The sequence below is a fragment of the Rhipicephalus microplus genome, chromosome 7 (assembly GCF_043290135.1).
Source record: "Rhipicephalus microplus isolate Deutch F79 chromosome 7, USDA_Rmic, whole genome shotgun sequence".
In the NCBI taxonomy this organism is placed as follows: Eukaryota; Metazoa; Arthropoda; class Arachnida; order Ixodida; family Ixodidae; genus Rhipicephalus; species Rhipicephalus microplus.
Genome location: NC_134706.1, coordinates 95,987,428 through 96,006,375, shown reverse-complemented (window position 1 = coordinate 96,006,375; position 18,948 = coordinate 95,987,428). Strand labels below are relative to the sequence as shown.

At 47.9% G+C, this 18,948-nt stretch overlaps 1 protein-coding gene across 7 annotated transcripts in view; it reads left to right on the top strand.

The window, feature by feature from the left end:
* The window catches only part of LOC119179773 (uncharacterized), a 252,867-nt gene that overhangs the window by 93,636 nt on the left and 140,283 nt on the right, over positions 1-18,948 (top strand). For 3 of the 7 annotated variants that reach the window (XR_012884992.1, XR_012884994.1, XR_012884990.1), the window contains 2 exons: positions 12,674-13,026; positions 14,592-14,760. The exons of 2 other annotated variants lie outside the window; for them this stretch is intronic. The gene's annotated coding sequence lies outside the window, so the exon portion shown is untranslated. Of the gene's footprint in view, positions 1-12,673; positions 13,027-14,591; positions 14,761-18,948 lie in introns of those variants that run through there. 2 more of the 7 variants (XR_012884993.1, XR_012884991.1) reach the window with 1 other exon arrangement.

Sequence of the window (18,948 nt, the reverse complement as noted above, 5' to 3'; positions counted from 1 at the left end):
CTTCAGTTCACTATTCTAGGGCCACTTTAGTGGTGAGGAGCCTGTTGTGAGCTCTCGCTCAATTTTTCTACGAAAAAAAGATCACAGTCGCTTTCAGTTATCAAGCAACATAAAAAAGCCCCATTATATTATGACCAGCACAGAAATATATAGATACAACCTATGCAAGCTTTTCATAATTTTGTTGCGACCTTCGCTTACAGGTGATACAATACAGCTGGCACCTAGCAACATGCTTCGTATACGGCTCAGGGCACCGATCTTGAAAATTCGGCCTGAGCGGTAAAATGTTTGGTTACTTCTCAAGCATAAACACTCGTGTGACTCTAGGCAGGGTAAAGGCTGGAACCCAGTTTCCGGCGCAGAAAAACTCTTGTACCGCTTCTTACGAAGGTGAACACGTTTAATTTACATATTTATACATATTTTTACATATTTATACTGATAGTACACCTTTAGTGGTGAGCAGAAGAGACGTTTACTTTGTGGAAAACGTAGCGGTAGAACCGACCAGCTGTCAAGCGGAGCGAGCGCGAGCAGCAACAACACTCTTCCTTCTCTTCTTCAGCTGGCGTTCCGGCCTGTGCCAAATATCAATGCTACAAATCACTCCCCCCTCAGAAAAGGAGCCATCCTGGCGACCTATGGAACGGGTACGACGGGTGGGTCGTAGTGCGGCTTCAATCGATCTACGTGAACAGTCTCGCGGCCTCGATGCCGTCGGTCTGTTGATGGTTGAACCGGCTCAACAATATAGTTAACCGGTGAGGCCTGACGTAGGACTCGGTAGGGGCCTTCGTACTTCGGCAGTAGCTTGGTGGAAAGACCAGGAACAGATGAGGGAACCCGAAGCCATACCAAGGCGCCAGGCGAGTATGACTGCGAAGACAGGTTTTCGTCGTGACGGTTCTTCTGGTACGCTTGATCTTGGGCGGTTAAGGAACGCGCGAGTTGCCTGCATTCTTCTGCATAGGTGGCGACTTCAGATAGAGTTGTGGATTCCGAAGCGTCTGGATGATACAAGAGAATGGTGTCCATGAATGAGGAAGGTTCGCGCCCGTAAAGGAGGAAGAACGGAGAGAATCCTGTCGTAGACTGAGTGGCGCTGTTGTAAGCGTAAGTTACAAAGGGCAGTATGCGGTCCCAGTTGGTGTGATCAGCGGACACGTACATGGATAGCATGTCGCCCAGTGAGCGGTTAAACCGTTCGGTCATTCCATTCGTTTGCGGATGGTATGCGCTGGTTGTCCGATGCACAACGTTGCATTCGCGAAGAAGGGCTTGTACCGCTTCGGAGAGGAACGTACGGCCGCGGTCACTGAGTAGCTCACGAGGCGCGCCATGGCGTAGAATGAGATTGTGAAGGATAAATAAGCCAACTTCACGTGATGTGGCCTCTGGCAGCGCAGCTGTTTCAGCATAGCGTGTCAAGTGATCAATGGCGACAATCACCCAGCGGTTCCCGTTAGGCGTATAGGGAAGGGGACCGTACAAGTCAATTCCGATGCGGTCGAAAGGGCGGGAGGGGCAAGGCAACGGCTGCAGTTGTCCATTGGCTATGTGTGGTGGGCTTTTTCGGCGTTGACATTTGGAGCACGAACGCACGTACTGTCGGACAAAGCGGTACATTCCGCGCCAATAGTACCGCAGCCGGAGACGTGCATACGTTTTTATCACACCGGCGTGGCCGCATTGAGGATCCGCGTGAAAAGAGTCGCAAATGTCGGCACGTAGGTGGCGAGGAATCACAAGCAACCACTTGCGGCCGTCAGAAAGGTAGTTGCGACGGTACAGGAGTCCATCGCGGATGGTAAAGTGTCGAGCTGTGCGCTGCAGTGAACGATTGGGCGTAACTTGGGACGGCTGAGACAGTAACTGTATCATAGAGGCTATCCAAGCGTCTTGGCGCTGTTCATAGGGCATGTCCGCGTACGAAAGTGCCACAGCATCGAGGCTGGATACAGAAGTACTTCCGTGTTCATGGGGAAGTGGAGAGCGGGAGAGAGCGTCGGCATCTGAATGTTTGCGGCCTGACCTGTAGACGACACGGATATCATAGTCTTGGAGGCGTAACGCCCAACGAGCGAGACGGCCAGATGGGTCTTTTAGTGACGATAACCAGCAGAGGGCGTGGTGATCAGTCACGACGTCAAATGGACGGCCATAGACGTAGGGTCGAAATTTTGTGATTGCCCAGACGATGGCTAGACATTCTTTTTCTGTGACTGAATAATTCTGTTCAGCCCTAGTAAGAGTGCGACTGGCATAAGAAACGACGTACTCGTCGTATCCAGACTTGCGTTGAGCAAGAATAGCGCCAAGTCCGACTCCACTTGCGTCGGTGTGTATTTCTGTAGGGGCATCAGGATCAAAGTGACGGAGAATCGGTGGAGATGTCAGCAATTGACGTAGTTTCGCGAATGCCTTATCGCAATTGGAAGACCACGCCGAAATGCCCTCGGTGTCAGAAAGTAGCCGTGTTAAAGGGGCCATGACAGATGCAAAATTACGGACAAATCGGCGAAAGTATGAACATAAGCCGATAAAGCTCCGGAGTTCCTTAAGTGTCGATGGCTTCGGAAACTGGGCGACAGCACGGAGTTTTCCAGGATCAGGTAGAACGCCGTCCTTGCTGACAACATGCCCTAAGATGGTGAGCTTCCGGGCGGCAAAATGGCACTTTTTCAAATTTAGTTGGAGCCCAGCATGTGTAAGGCAATGCAGGACACTTGCGAGGCGCAGAAGATGGGTATCGAAGTCTTTTGAAAAAACGACGACGTCGTCCAAATAGCAAAGACACGTCTGCCATTTAAGGCCTCGAAGTATGTTGTCCATCAGACGCTCGAAGGTGGCTGGGGCGTTACAAAGGCCGAACGGCATCACGTTAAACTCGTACAAGCCGTCCGGAGTTACAAACGCAGTCTTGGCGCGGTCAGCTTCATCCATGGGTACCTGCCAGTATCCCGATCGAAGATCCAGCGAAGAAAAGAATTCTGCACCTTGCAAACAGTCGAGAGCGTCGTCAATTCTGGGGAGCGGATAAACATCTTTGCGCGTGATCTTGTTAAGGCGCCTGTAATCCACACAGAATCGGATGCCCCCGTCCTTCTTTTTGACCAGTACCACCGGGGAGGCCCACGGACTGTTAGACGGCTGTATAACGCCACGATTGAGCATATCAGACACTTGATCGTCTATAACTTGGCGTTCGGCGTGGGAGACCCGGTATGGACGCTGACGCAATGGTGCGTGGGTGCCAGTGTCAATACGATGGACAATTGCAGATGTTCGGCCCAGACTGGTTTGTTTGAAGTCGAACGATGAGCGGAAGTGGTCGAGAAGTGTCAAGAGTTGAGTTCGTTGGTCAACAGGAAGGTCAGGGTCAATCGATGGAAGGAAGACGTCGAGGGAAGAGGTGGCGGATGTGAGAGCGGAAGTAACACTGGCGATCTCAAGGCTTTTTGCTTGATAGGGCAGTTGACTGGTGCAAACACAATCGATGTCCTCAAGGCGGCCGATGCATTCGCCACGGAATAGGGTGACTGGTACAGAAAGGAGATTCGTGGCATAAATGTTTGCGCAAGTGGCTTCGACCGTCAGAAGAGCAAAAGGCAGAAGAACGTTTTTTCGAGAAGTGAAGTCTTCTGACGGCGTGAACATGACGTCCGAAAAAGCGGCATGGTCGCACGAGATCGGCACAATAACAGAAGACATAGGTGGAATATCAGTCTCCGCGGCGACGACAACACGAGAAATAGAAGGCTTATTATAATCGTCGTCGGAGAGCGATGACAATTCTAGTTCGGCCCGGGCACAATCAACAACGGCATGATGTGTGGAAAGGAAGTCCCAGCCTAATATGACGTCGTGTGAGCAGTGCGGAAACACGATAAATTCAACCACGTACAGAACGCCCTGGATGATTAACCGAGCCGTGCACGTCATAGAAGGGTTCACGTGATGCGCTGTTGCCGTACGAAGGGAGAGACCAGAAAGCGGAATCGTAACTTTTCTTAACTTGCGACACAATGCTTCACTCAATACAGACACGGCAGCTCCGGTATCTATTAATGCTTGAACGGGGATACCTTCAATCAAGACAGTTATTTCATTATTCGGTAGAGAACGAGGCCTTGTGGAGTTCGACGGTGGCGCAGTTCTTGCCTCCGGAACTGCGATGGTCAGTTTTCCGTTTGGGCAGGTGGTGCACGCCGAAGCATTGGTGAAGGCGAACGTCGGCGCGGGGAAGGCGATCGGCGTGGGTTGAAGGCGCGGCGGCTCGGCGGAGAAGTGTCCGAAGCTGCATGGAACGGCAGCGTCTGTGGTGGTTCTGTGGGGGCGTAGCCGTAGGTGCCATCAATAATGCCTGAGTGAGGGACGCGCCGGCGACAGAACCGCTCAACATGGCCAGGCTGACGACAGTAATAACAGATAGGTCTGTTATCCGATGTACGCCAAGGGTTGTTGGGAAGCGTTGAAGGACGGCGGTAAATGGGAACATGCGAGCCTGCCGGTACGTGTGTTGCGTAGAAGGCGTTCGCTTGGTGGGCAGGGTCGACGACGTTTGACGGCGCATGTACCTGCCTTCGCGCGACGTCAGCGTAAGTCAGGGGAGCGGACACAGGTGGTGGCTGGTACGTGGGGGGAAGTGCCTCGCAGACTTGCTCTTCGATGGTTTGGCGCAGTGACGAGGTCAGCCCATGCGTATTGCTGGGAAGCAAGGGGGCAAGGGACAACTGGCGTGCCACTTCCTCTCGGATAAATTGCTGGATTTGCGGGGTCAATACAGTCTGTTCTGGAGATATTGCACCAACGGTCAATGCTGGCGTGCTGGTCATGTCGAAAGTAGGCCGTCGCGTTGAAATGCGCTGTTTTCGCAACTCATCGAAACTTTGGCAGTGTTGGATGACTTCCGAAACTGTTTGCGGGTCTTTAGCCACCAGCATGTGGAAGGCATCGTCCTCGATGCCCTTCATAATGTGTTTTACCTTGGCGGTTTCCGACATGTCAGGATCAAAGCGACGGCAGAGGCCTACGACGTCCTCAATGTAGGACGTGAAACCCTCTCCCGACAGTTGGGCGCGATCCCGCAAGCGCTGTTCTGCACGGAGCTTGCGCACTGTCGGTCGGCCAAACACGTCCGCGAAGGTGGTCTTGAAAGTGGCCCAGTCGGTAAGCTCGGCTTCGTGGTTGTTGAGCCAGAGCTCTGCTACTCCTCTGAGGTAAAAGTGGACGCGGCCCAGTTTGTCGTTTTCGTCCCACCTGTTGTTGACGCTTACTCGTTCGAACGAAGAGAGCCAGTCCTCGACGTCCTGCTCATCGGTGCCGTTGAAGATGTCTGGATCTCGCTCTCTCGGGACGCCGGGACAGTGGACAGGTGGAGATGTAGGAGCCGTCTGCTGTGCAGCGTCGATGGACATTGTTGATGGCGAAGGTAGAGTTCGGTTGCGGAGTTCCAGGATGGAAAAAGGTACCCAGCACCTCCACCACTTGATAGTACACCTTTAGTGGTGAGCAGAAGAGACGTTTACTTTGTGGAAAACGTAGCGGTAGAACCGACCAGCTGTCAAGCGGAGCGAGCGCGAGCAGCAACAACACTCTTCCTTCTCTTCTTCAGCTGGCGTTCCGGCCTGTGCCAAATATCAATGCTACAATACATATTTTACATATTTATACATATTTACATATTTTTTTCCAAAAAAGAGCGCAGAGACGTGCCTTCACATGACAAGAGTGTGCCAGCAAAGGTCAGAGAAAGCCCAGCGCACACCCGACGCGCTTATCACCAAGCGTTTTTGTGGGACGCGGACCGCGCATGGTAGGGACGCCATTGAGCATCTGTTGCCACGCACTCGCAGGTACCGTGGAGTCCGGCATTCCTCGATATGCGAGGTGCCCATGCATGTCAGGTTTTACAGGCCCGATCTTAACACACACTAAACAAGCAAGCGGGACGCGCGCGACAACGCGTAGCGTGAGCGACCGTCTTACCTGAATGTCTGTGTCAAGTTGTCAATTTTGCTGTGAACTTGCGCCCGTGTACGGGGAATACCGGCATCGGTGAGACTCTCGGCAATCGCCTAGTACACTGCCGCTCATGTGTATCATGTGTACGACTCATGTGTATCAAATGTCGAGCCTCTCCGGCATGGTCCCCCCTCGCAGGGGCGCCTGTGAAAGCAGGCGTTTGGTGTGTAGCGACACCACGGACCCGAGCTAACGGGGGAGTTTCTACTCCCTCCAACGCCTAGCCGTGCGTGGCTTTGCCATGTCTGGAGAAAAGGGGATCCTGGGGGTTGAGCCAACGCTGGGTGATTGGACCGTTAAGGCCCCCCGGCAGAGGCAACACACCCCTTTTGCCCCGGCTTCACGTAGACAGCACCCCTGGGCTCACCCACCCAGGGGAAATCGGCAGTCGCCTTTTCCTATCTCTCTCTCTCTCTCTACATCTTCGTCTTTATCTCTTACTATTTATCTGTCCTGTCTTGTACTCTCTTCTGTTTACTTCCAAACTTCCTGGCGGCTAGGGTTAACCCTGTGCAAATAGCCTACCTTGGTCTAGGCGCGCTGGGTTATAGTGGCGTTGTACGGCTGACGTCTGCAGTTTTCAGCATCTGTAAACTTGTAGCGTCCCCTCGTTGGGCTCCGTGGTGGGTGGCCGCCAACGCTGCTGAACAAAAATAAGAAAGGCATGCATGGAGCATTCCCCTTACTGCCTGATTGTACCGGCTTAAACCGGGTACGCACCAATGATATAAACTTTTTTAACCAGCCCAAAGAAACATATCCTCACTATCATGTTATCCACTGTGAAAAAACTGAAAAGCAAGCCAGAACCGTCTCTCCTTTCCTGGTTTCTAGATGTCTTACCGAAACTCTTGGCACAGGATACAAGGTAACCAAAATGGCTAGTGGAGACCTTCTCCTCGAAATCCGTGACAAAGAACAATTAGAAAAGCTAGACCGTCTTTCAGATTTCGGTGGCATACCAATAACCGTAACACCACATCGATCAATGAACACAACTCGCGGAGTGGCATCTGACATGGACTTACTTGACTTTACTGAGACTGAACTTTTGAAGGGGTGGAAGAACCAAAATGTCACTAATGTACAGAGAATCATCATGAGAAGAGATAATAAGGAAACACCGACGAAACACTTAATACATTTGCATCCAGTAAACTACCGGAATCTATTCAAACAGGGTACACAAAAACATCTATCAGGCTGTACATACCAAACCGTCGTCGTTGCTTCCAATGCCAGAGGTAGGGCCATGGCTCTAAAAGCTGTCGCGGTCGCCAGACTTGTGCACAATGTGGAGTCCTAGGCCACGTGTCTGAGAACTGCAAACAACCGCCAAACTGTGTAAACTGCGAAGGAAACCATGCCGCATATTCACGCTCCTGCACATACTGGAAAAAAGAAAAAGAAATAGTTACGTTGAAAGTGAAGGAGAACATTACGTTTAAGGAAGCACGGCGAAGAGTCGCTCCATTCTATGAACCTACATACGCTGATGCGGCGCGTCATTGGGCACCGCCGCACCAGCCCTCGCCACTCCTTCGGCCAGCGCATACCGAGCCGGCGGTTGTGGCACCTGCCCCCAAGGCGGCTGTAGCCCAGGCTACACCGCCTACTCCCAAACAGAGACCGGAGACTCCAGAGTCTTCGGGTCTCAAGGCCTCTCCTCACCAGGCGAGGCCCAAACTAACAGCCTGCATGTGCGGGCATCCAGTGCATCCGAGGAGGCAATGGATACGTCGGCACCCTTCGTGCCGAAAGAGCGGCGTGGCTCCTTGGAGCGCGCCAAGAAAACGAAAAAGCAAATAACAGGGCCTGGTGATGGCCCTGTTAAGTGAACTCAAACACGCCGTCTAAACAGCCACTCGCTTTTCGTACACACAGCACTATTTCACATTCACCATGAACACTCAAATTATACAATGGAACGTCAGGGGCCTTCTCAGAAACCTTGACGACATCCAAGAACTCTTACATGAACACTCGCCAAAAGTGCTGTGTGTACAAGAAACACACCTTAATTTAAAACACACAAATTTTCTTCGTAAATACGTTATTTTCCGAAAAGATCGTGTTGATGCTATGACATCATCCGGAGGTGTTGCCATCATAGTGAATCAAGAAATAACATGCACACACTTACAACTCCAAACACCCCTTGAGGAAGTGTCTGTTCGAGCAGTTCTTTTTGATAAACTGATCACAATCTGCACTATTTACATTCCTCCTAGCTATCAGCTGCAAAAACGCGATTTACACTTTCTAATTGATGAACTTCCGGAGCCTTATGTTCTTTTTGGAGACTTTAATGCGCATAGCAGGCTATGGGGTGACTCTCGGTATGACGCGCGAGGTCGACTGATCGAACAGGTCCTTATCTCGTCGAGCGCGTGTCTCCTAAATCAAAAAGAACCAACTTATTATAATCTCGCTAATAACACCTACTCCTCGTAGACCTGAGCATAGTATCTCCATCTCTTGTGCCTCTGTCTACTCCAGTGGAAAGTCGTCAGTAACCTGTACGGAAGTGACCGCTTCCCCGTAGTTTTGAGCACAACGACAGTAACTGAGTGTCCACCACGTGTTCCCAAGTGGCTCATAAACAGAGCCGACTGGGAACAGTTTCATACTATCGCTTGTCTAGATTGGAATGACATCTGTACTTTGAACATTGATGTTGCTGTGAACTACTTCACAGCGTTTTTGATTGATGCTGCAACAAAATGCATCCCACAAACAAATGGACACCCTGAAAAACGATGTGTGCCATGGTGGAACTCTGAATGCCGAAACGCGCGCAAACAGCAAAACAGAGCTTGGAGGCTGCTTCGGAACTCACCGACAGCCGAAAATCTTGAAACCTTCAAGAAAATAAAGTCTCAAGGCAGGAGAACGCGTCGGCAGGCCAGAAGAGAAAGCTGGCAGAAGTTTTTATCAGGGGTTAATTCATACACACAGGAGGCTAAAGTCTGGAACATGGTCGGTAGGATAGCAGGCAAACAAGTACACACACTTCCACTCGTAAACACTCAGGGTGATACCTTGGAAGATCAGGCAAACTTCCTCGGTGCACACTTTGAACAGGTATCCAGCTCGTCCCACTATACTGACACTTCCCAAAAATACAGAACAAGAATAGAAAAGCAGAAACTCGAACACAAATCCACTAGATACGAGCCATATAACCAAGCTTTCAATCTAGCTGAGCTCCAAACATCTCTAAACTCCTGCAGTACTTCTGCCCCAGGTTCTGACCGTGTGATGTATGAAATGTCAAAAAACCTACCAAACGAAACCCGAAAAACCTTACTTTGTTTGTACAATGCTATTTGGTCTTCTGGCACTATTCCTACCTCCTGGAAAGAGGCTATTGTTATTCCCATTTTGAAAGAGGGCAAGGACCCTTCTTTACCCTCGAGCTATAGGCCTATAACACTTACAAGCTGCTTGTGCAAAGTCTTCTAAAAAATGATAAACTGCCGACTTGTACATTTTCTTGAAACAAATAATTTGCTCGACATATTTCAGTGCGGGTTTCGAGAAAGTAGATCAACCACCGACCATCTGGTGCGTATCGAGGCACAGATCCGAGACGCTTTTGTCCACAAACAATACTTCCTCTCAGTGTTTCTCGACATCGAGAAGGCTTACGACACAACATGGCGTTTTGGGATATTAAGAGACTTGTCTCACCTGGGTGTGCGCGGTAGAATGCTTTCCATAATCGAGAGTTACTTGTCCAATCGGAAATTCCGCGTCCGTGTGGGCAGTACTCTCTCCCAAATATTTGTGCAAGAAACGGGAGTACCGCAAGGTGGTGTACTTAGTTGTACACTTTTTATTATAAAAATGAATTCCTTGCACCTGTCCATCCCCCGCAACATGTTCTATTCCACATATGTCGATGACGTCCAGCTTGGCTTCAAGTCATGCAACTTGGCCATGTGTGAGCGGCAGGTTCAGCTGGGTTTAAATAAGGTCTCCAAATGGGCAGATGAAAACGGATTTCGACTTAACCCACAAAAAAGCACGTGTTTCTTGTTCGCTCGAAAGAGAGGCATGCACTCGGAACCTGACATTCGACTGAACGGGCAACGTCTGTCCGTCAAAGCCGAGCATAAATTCTTAGGCTTAATCTTGGACAACAAGTTGACCTTCGTACCGCACATCAAGTATTTAAAAACAATATGTTTAAAAGCCATGAATGGTATAAAAGTGTTGTCACGTACTACATGGGGTAGTGACAGGAAATGCCTCATGAACCTGTATAGAAGCCTTATTCGCACCCGCTTAGATTATGGGGCCATTGTTTATCAGTCTGCGACTCAAAGTGCTTTGAAGATGCTGGATCCCGTGCACCATTCGGGCATCCGCCTTTCTACTGGTGCTTTTCGCACCAGCCCCGTAGAAAACCTTTACGTTGAGTCAAATGAGTGGTCGCTTCATCTGCAAAGAACCTACATGTCCTTTGTATACTTCCTTAAGGTGAAAGCAGACAAGAGGCACCCCTCATACTCTACTATTAATGACTTGTCAAGCTCCATTCTTTTTCAAAACAGGCCTTCAATGAGGCAGCCCTTCTCAGTTCGCCAGAAGGGTCTAGCTGAGGACACTGGACTGTCACTCGAACACAGTTTAATGGCTCCTGTTGCATACCCGCCACCGTGGCAGTTGAAGACTATAGACTGCGATGTGTCTTTCCTAGAAGTTACAAAACATGCACCTATTGCCCATATCCGAACATACTTCCTGGAAGTTCAACAGAAATACACACGTCCTGAGTTTTCTACAGATGCCTCCAAGTCTAACTCCTCTGTGTCCTACTACGCTGCTGTCGGCCCATCCTTTTCGGATGGTGGCCCTTTAAATCCAGGCACAAGTATCTTCACAGCGGAAGCTTACGCGATACTTGAGGCGGCTAAACACATCAAACAATTACAAATACAAAAAGAAGTAATTTATACGGACTCCCTCAGTGTGGTAACGGCTCTGCAAACCCTTAAAAAAACCCTGTCCTCGTCTCACTTTACTTCATTTTTTGCACACTCTACACACTCAAACAACATTTTGTAGTGTGCTGGGTGCCAGGGCACTGTGAGATCCAAGGCAACGTGATGGCGGATCAGCTTGCTGCATCCGTCCACGAAAGCACTGCTACTACACCCATATCAATCCCGGCCTTTGATCTGAAGCCGTCTCTCAAAGAAATGCTCAGGGACTACTGGCAGAGCAAGTGAGATAGACACAAACAAAACAAACTACACATTATTAAGCCACACCTTAGCCATTGGCCGCCAGTATCGAAACCACGTCATACAGAGGTAATACTAACGAGACTCAGGATATGACACAGATACACGACACACACATATCTTTTGTCCGGTGGCGATCCACCATTGTGTGACAGATGTGGTAAAGCATTAACAGTCCTTCACATGTTAATTCAGTGCAAACACTTAGAATCTCTAAGAAAACAGCATTTTCCATTACCCTACTGACAACATATACCTTTACACCCTGCAATGTTCGTTGGTAGGGAACCGCTTTTTAGTTATAAATCATTGTTAGCGTTTTTAAAAGAAATTCATAATTTTGATATCATATACCCGGGCATTCTGTAGCACGACCTCTGCAGAGAGGTTTTCGCTGCGGTGGCTACACAACAAAGCACTTTCCTCGCGGCCCTTGGACGCAAGGGTACGAACGTGTGAGGCACTTGCGCTAATACCATACATGTCCACCATAGTTTTTATTATCACCAACTTTTGTCATCTATTCGCACCACACACACCTTTCACGGCATGGTTATGATTTTATTACTTGTATGTTTTTACCCGCTTTACCGCGAGGAATTTTATGGCCCTTATACAGCCGCTAATCACAATCATTGTCCACATTCCTTGTCCCATGAACTGGCGCTCTTTGGCCATCAAATGGCCCTTGCGCCAAAAAACACCATATATTATCAAGCTGCTGCAGCACACGCGAGTGCACAAGCACAAATGGCAGGTTTCGGCACTTTAAAAGATACTTTAGTGCTTTTGTTGTACTGCAATGCTGCAAACGCGCGATCTAGTATGAATTGGGATTGGCTCTTGTGGCTCCAGCAGTGCAAAGTGAGCCTGCACCTTGGTGGCGATAGCGATGCGGCAGGCCACATTGAGGCAAACAATGGTGCTTTCCTACGAGCGAGCAGTGGGCACATGTTTTCATGGAAACAAAGCGCAGGTAATGTTCGAAAAGTTTCGTGGTTGACAATATGCTCAAATTATCGTAAGACAAATTTTCAAGTCAAGCTCCAGTGAGTGAAAGTTTTGTTGAAGCAAAAACAAGCGCGAAAAATGGTTTGTTGTGGTGAGAACTTTGACGCATTGACTTCTATGGAAATCTGACGGGGAATAAAAAATCCTTCGTTGAAGCTAAAAGTTGTTGGAGCAACGTTGGTTGTAGTGGGGTCCGACTGTACTCGCATAATAGGCACGGTGCAATTTTTTTTTCTCCCTAAAATGTTGCTCCGAATTCGGGGTGCACAAATTGTGGGGTAAAGTTTCTGAAGTTTTTTTTTTCCCAACTGCAGTCGCCGGAGTCATCATATTAAATTTACTGTGCTTACAACTGCTATAGTACGACAAATTTTTTTTTGTAGAGGCTGAGCCTGCGCAACCTAAGTCGCTCCAGAATTCAAGGCCACAGCCACCTGCTGCGGAGACACCACCAGCCCTCATTTTAATAGGCAATGGCATTGTAAGATCACCTGAACTAAGGACAATCAGAGATGATGTGGATGTAGTAATTACTGAAAATTGTTTTCCTAGAGGTGCACCTAGCCAACAGTCCTAGAGGTGCACCTAGCCAAGCGGGCGGCCACTGCAATTTGGTCATCTGAAGTGCTGGCACAAAGAAGTTTTTCTTGGACACTGTCCAACAGCTATCTGACGGATGGCAGTGAGAAAGCTCCACAGAGGCCCCTGACACCGCAAAAAGTTGACGCCTTGAAAGGCAAGCAATATTTTACTGTTCAATGTACTTCTGTGTTTGCATGTGCCAGTTTTCTTCTGGGGCTGTCTGGCCAACTTAAGTGCAAACCCGAATAACAGATATGTGCACTTGCTATAAAAACATATCAGCTCAAAATGTGATTACTCATTCTATTAACCCTTTGATTGTCAAAGATGTACATGTACTGTATTCACTCTCATAATAGGCACATCCCTAGTTTGGTCGCGAGAAAAAAAAAGGACTTTTCAGTTTCCTCCATAAAATGCGCCCCGAACTTGGCAGAGATCAGCAGTTCTGTACGGCATTTGCACGGTTGGAATTCAATGCCCTCCTACATTAACTGAATGGAAAATAAAAAATTTTTTGAAAAGACCTCGGCTTTGCTGGTTCGCCAAGTGAAGAAAGAGGACAGTAGTCGGTGTGAGGGAGCAACCTTTGCATCAGCGCCAACATTGCTCCGGCCGATTGCAGGCCGCGCGCACTTCGCATAGATCAGACGATCATGTATTCAAGTGCACTTTGAGTTTTCTGTCGAGAAAAGCCTTGGCGTTATCGCGTTTCAAAAGCTTTAGCTGTTTTATGACGTAAGGTTTCACCTTTGCTGCTACTGCACAGACTTGCACAAGCTCGGCGGGCTTTTGGCGCCATTGATCTTCCAGCCGCGAAGTCAAACTTTGTGTCTCGTGCGCTGCTCTTGGGTTAGTGCTTAAGTGCGATAGTGTCGACAACCAGTCTTCATGCTGTCTTGGAGAAACTTCGGCGACAACATGCAAAACCGCAGACTAGGACTAATGAGCCTACGAAGTGCGCGCTTATGCAATTAAAGTGCCGATTCTGAGGTAACTTTTTTTGGCCTTCGAATTTTGAGGGTCGGACTGCAATCAGGATAGCCTAAATTCAAGTAGATAAAATATTCTTCTGCCACATTTTCTTGCTTAGCATGTGCTGCTGCATTTCTGGAATACAAGGATTTTTTATGCATAGATGTCTCTTCATTGCTTTTTTTTTCGATATTTTTTTTCCACAGCAGTGCGCCGGCTTTTGCTTGCACCAACCAGTAAGGGCGCATGGTGCGGCGGGTTTCGGTTTTGTACTTTGGGTGGTTATCGCTTCCACCTCTGCAAAGCTGATCACTGTCTGGTTTCTGATCTCTCTGCTTGTTACTGTCATACATTTTTTCTGAGGATTTTGCTTGCTGTTACTCCCAAACGAAGCATGTGTAACAAATTTCATTTTTGGTCACCTTAATTTTCTCTCAAAATTTTTTTGGCGATTTTTTAAAAATAAATTCAACTGAAGATTTTTATTCAGCAATAAATGAAATAAACATTTTTATGAAGCATATCGTGAAAGAAAATCGACGAGCAAAGGGTTAACTGAATTTTTATACTTGGTATCTGTTGCTGTTTCTGTTATACCTTTACGTACAAGATAGGAAGCCACTACGGGTTCCCAGTTTTTGTGTTTACATATGTACAATGCAGCTTAAAATTCAAATAATGCTGCTGCTATGATAAAAGTGCAGTTGATCAACTGAGACAATTGACTGATGTCAATGAATTCAGTCTTTTTCAGGCACTACGCAAAGGCCCGAGGGCTCTCTGTGGAGGAGACAAACAAAAGCTCTAAAAACATTCGAATGTGACTGTCCCAGAAAATGTGTGAGCTGCGGCGCAAGCGGCCTGTTGCTAAGTAATGCTGCAATTATTTAAATAAAGTCGGGAGTTTTTCATATCATATTGTTATGTTACATGTTTCTGTGCAGCTTTCACTGCTTTTTCTGAGCAGCTTGCATGAATGCTGAATTAGGTTACACAAAACAGTAATATCTATGACTGTGGTACCTTCGTGCTGATTAATAAATGCTCCACAACGAACGTACTAAAAATGTCACAACGGGCACACTAAAAACGCTAAACCGTGCACACTAAAAATGCTAAACCATGCACACTAAAAATGCTAAACCGTGCACACTAAAAATACTAAATCGTGCACACTAAAAACACTAAACCGTGCACACTAACCCGGTATCTACTAGACCGGACACACCAAAAACACCAAAACCATGTCTGAATTCACGCTCTATTGTATACGACCAACACGGGCTGGTGTATTTTTCAACTGGGTAGCAGTGAATTTCGGCTGACCATGGTGGCACAAGCGACAAGTAAGCTTTGGTCAGCTTTTTTTGCATTTCGTGGCCGTATCACAACATGGCACACATAAATATATTTTATCTGATTCTTAGACAATTGGAAGTTTATCAACGGTTGCACAATGATGAACGGAATAATTACTGGAGCTTATCAGGTTTTGGCAAAAACGATGACCCCAAGCCATGCTCCCGCAGGGGCGCATGCGCAAGTAGGCGTTTGGTGTGTAGCGACACCACGGACCCGAGCTAACGAGGGGAGTTTCTACTCCCTCCCATGCCTAGCCGTGCGTGGCTTTGCCGTGTCCGGGGAAAAGGGGATCCTGGGGGTTGAGCCGACGCTGGGTGAATGGACCTTTAAGGCCCCCCGGCAGAGGCAACACACTCCTTTGGCCCTGGCTTCACGTAGACGGCACCCCTGGGCTGACCCATCTAGGGGAAATCGGCAGTCGCCTTTTCCTGTCTCTCTCCTCCCACATTTTCGTCTTTTTCTCACACTTTTATCTTTCCTGTCCTCTCCTCACTTCTGTTCACTTCCGATATTCATGGCAGCAAGGGTTAACCTTGTGTAGGTATCCCACCTTGGATAATTACATTGGGTTATAGTGACAGCGTACGGCTGGCGTCGGGAGGGCTTGTTTCAACAAGTCCAACCGCGTCCCCTTGTTGGGCTCCGTGGTGGGTGGTCGCCGCTGTTACCGAACACATTCATACTTGTATGGCTTTATAAGCATCCGCCGACCTTGATCGGCCTCGTTAGAGAGGCCGCGCCGAAGCAAGTTAACACGTCTCGACAGAAACTAAAGTTACTTTCGCGAAGTACCACATTATCCACAGTGACAGCACACCTCTAAGAAAATTATTCCCATTTTTGGTGGCCAAGTGCCTGAAAGAAAAAATAGGACCCACATACAAAGCATCCAAAATGTCAAGCGGTGACCTCCTTTTGGAGCTAACCGAAAAAGACCAAGTGCCTAAGCTATCCCAACTAACCAGCATTGGAGAAACAGCTGTCATTTCAGTCCATCGCTCTCTAAACACCAGCAGGGGAGTAATCTCTGAGGAAGACTTCTTGGGCCTTAGTGACGAAGAGCTCCTCGAAGGTTTCCAAGACCAAAACGTCATCAAAGTCCAAAGAATTGTTATCCGTCGCAATAACCAGGAAGTGCCCACCAGACACGTAATACTAACCTTTGGAACATGTAAAATGCCCACCTCTCTTCAGGCTGGGTACTTAAAAATAAACGTCAGACCTTACATTTCCAACCCCAGACGCTGTTTCAAATGTCAAAGGTTCGGACACGCCTCGCACTCTTCCAGAGGCAAAGAAACATGCGCAAAATGCAGCGCAAATGACCACAAATCAGAAAACTGTTTATCCTCACCCCACTGTCTTAACTGTGACGGGGAACACCCAGCGTATTCCCGGTCATGCTCATGTTAGAAAAAAAAAAAAAGCAGTGATCGCTCTGACCGTCAAAGAAAAAATATCATTCAGTGAAGCGCGAACACTGCTATCATACCTTGTCCACAGAAGTTACGCTGATGTGACGCAGTCGGGGGCAGCGTCACAAAGGCCTCAGGAGTCGACCACTACCACACCCAGTGGTCCTGTGGTGACTCAAACCGCCCCCGTAAAAGAAGCAGCACCAGCTGCTCCATGCACATCAAAGGGCCCGCAGACTCCGGTCTTCCTGGGCCCTAAACTCAATAGAGTGCCGAGGCCTGAGATCAGTTTCTCAGCGCCTCACTCTTGATCTGCCAGCGCCTCAGACAAGGCAATGGAGATCGACCACAAAACTCGGGTGTCATTGACACTGAAGGACAAGCGCTCTCTCGAGCGTACCAAACAGGACAAGGACAAAGTCCCAGTAACCACAATAAGTAAGCGATAACCGTAATGGTTATCGTATTTCTCCCTATTTTTTTCTTAGTATTGTCACCTATCATCTTTTATACCGATAAATCCCCAGAAGTATATTTACTCAACTTTATTTTGCCATGGTTTTTATCGTACATTGGAACTGTAGAGGCTCAATTCATAACTTAGGTGACATAAAGGACAGCATTAACAAATTCTCACCAGTAGCCTTTTGCCTCCAAGAGACAAATCTTGGTGCAAAACACAGCCATTTCCTAAAAGGGTCAAAGTTGCCCGAAAGGACCGCGAACATTGCAACAGTCTTTCAGGAGGAGTAGCCATAGTGGTGCAGGGCAGCACTCCTACGCGAGATGTCCAAATAAACACATCTTTCGAGGCCGTAGCCGTCACCATCCTATCATACAAAACCATCACCATCTGCTCACTGTATATCCCACCTCACACCTTTTTCACCACCAAAAACCTAGAAAATCTAGTGGAACAGTTGCCAAAACCATTTATCTTAGTTGGGGATTTCAATGCTCATTCAACCCTTTGGGGTAGCGACAAAACTGACGCAAGAGGGCAAGCCGTGGAAGATTTCATTTTATCAAATGACATCTGCCTTCTTAATTCCGGGGCATTTACCTACTTTTCACCAACCTCACACACTTTTAGTTGCTTAGATCTCGCCATGTGTTCATCGTGTATATTGAATGATTTTAAATGGGACGTCGTCAACACGTCCTATGGTAGTGATCATCAACCCGGCATCATAAAACTCGTACCATCTTACCCAACTTTAACAAGCAGGTCACGCCGGTGCACGTTAAAGAACCCCAGGTGGTCGAAATTTCCGGAGCCCTCCACTACGGCGTCTCTCAATCATATAGTGGTTTTGGGACGTTAAACCCCACATATCAATCAATCAATCGGGCCACGCCTGTGGAAACTACAGCTCGCGAACAGGCCAGTTTTCACAGAAAGCGCTAAGCTTGATGAAGTTTTCTCATCGGAGCTTTCTGTTGAGGAACTAAACGAAGAGTTCGTCAAAGTTTTAATCTTAGCAGCAGAAAAAGCAATAGCGCAATCATGCGGCATCGTACGCAAGAAACTCAATCCTTGGTGGACAAACGAGTGTACTGATGCCAAAAAACAACAAAATAAGGCCTGGGGAATTCTACGAAGATACCCCACCTACACTAACCTCATCAACTTCAAACAGGCAAAAGCTAGAGCCCGATTAATTCGAAGACAGGCAGAAAAGGATTCATGGCAAAAATACATATCAATTAACAGTTCAGTCATATCTAAACACATCTAGGACCAGGTGAGGAAGTTCAAGGGAGAGCACTCCTCCTACACAATACCACTGCTTACATGTCTAGACACACAATCAACACTAGAAGACCAGGCCAACTTATTAAGAGAACACTTTTATAAGGTATCATGCTCAGCAAATTACACCAATACATTCCTGAAATACAAAGAAAATGCAGAAAGACAAAAGATTGCCTACTAGCAGTACCTCAAATAAAAGTTATAACCTTCCGCTTACGCTGCACCAATTAAACAGGGTACTTTCTGCTGGGAAAAAAAGGGCAACAGGGTCTGACCAGATACACTACGCAGTGTTGGCACACCTATCCCAAGCATCCGCGAAGGCACTTCTTCAATTCTTCAACAAAATATGGGACTCTGACATAATGCCTGAAGATTGGAAAAAAGCCGTAGTCATACCATTCCTAAAACCTGGTAAACCCCCAACAACCTCAAGTAGCTACAGGCCCATTGCATTAACAAGTTGCCTTGCAAAAACCTACGAAAGCATCATAAATATTAGACTTACCTTCACTCTGGAATCGGAGCACCTAACAGACGCACACCAGTGCGGATACAAAAGGGGCTG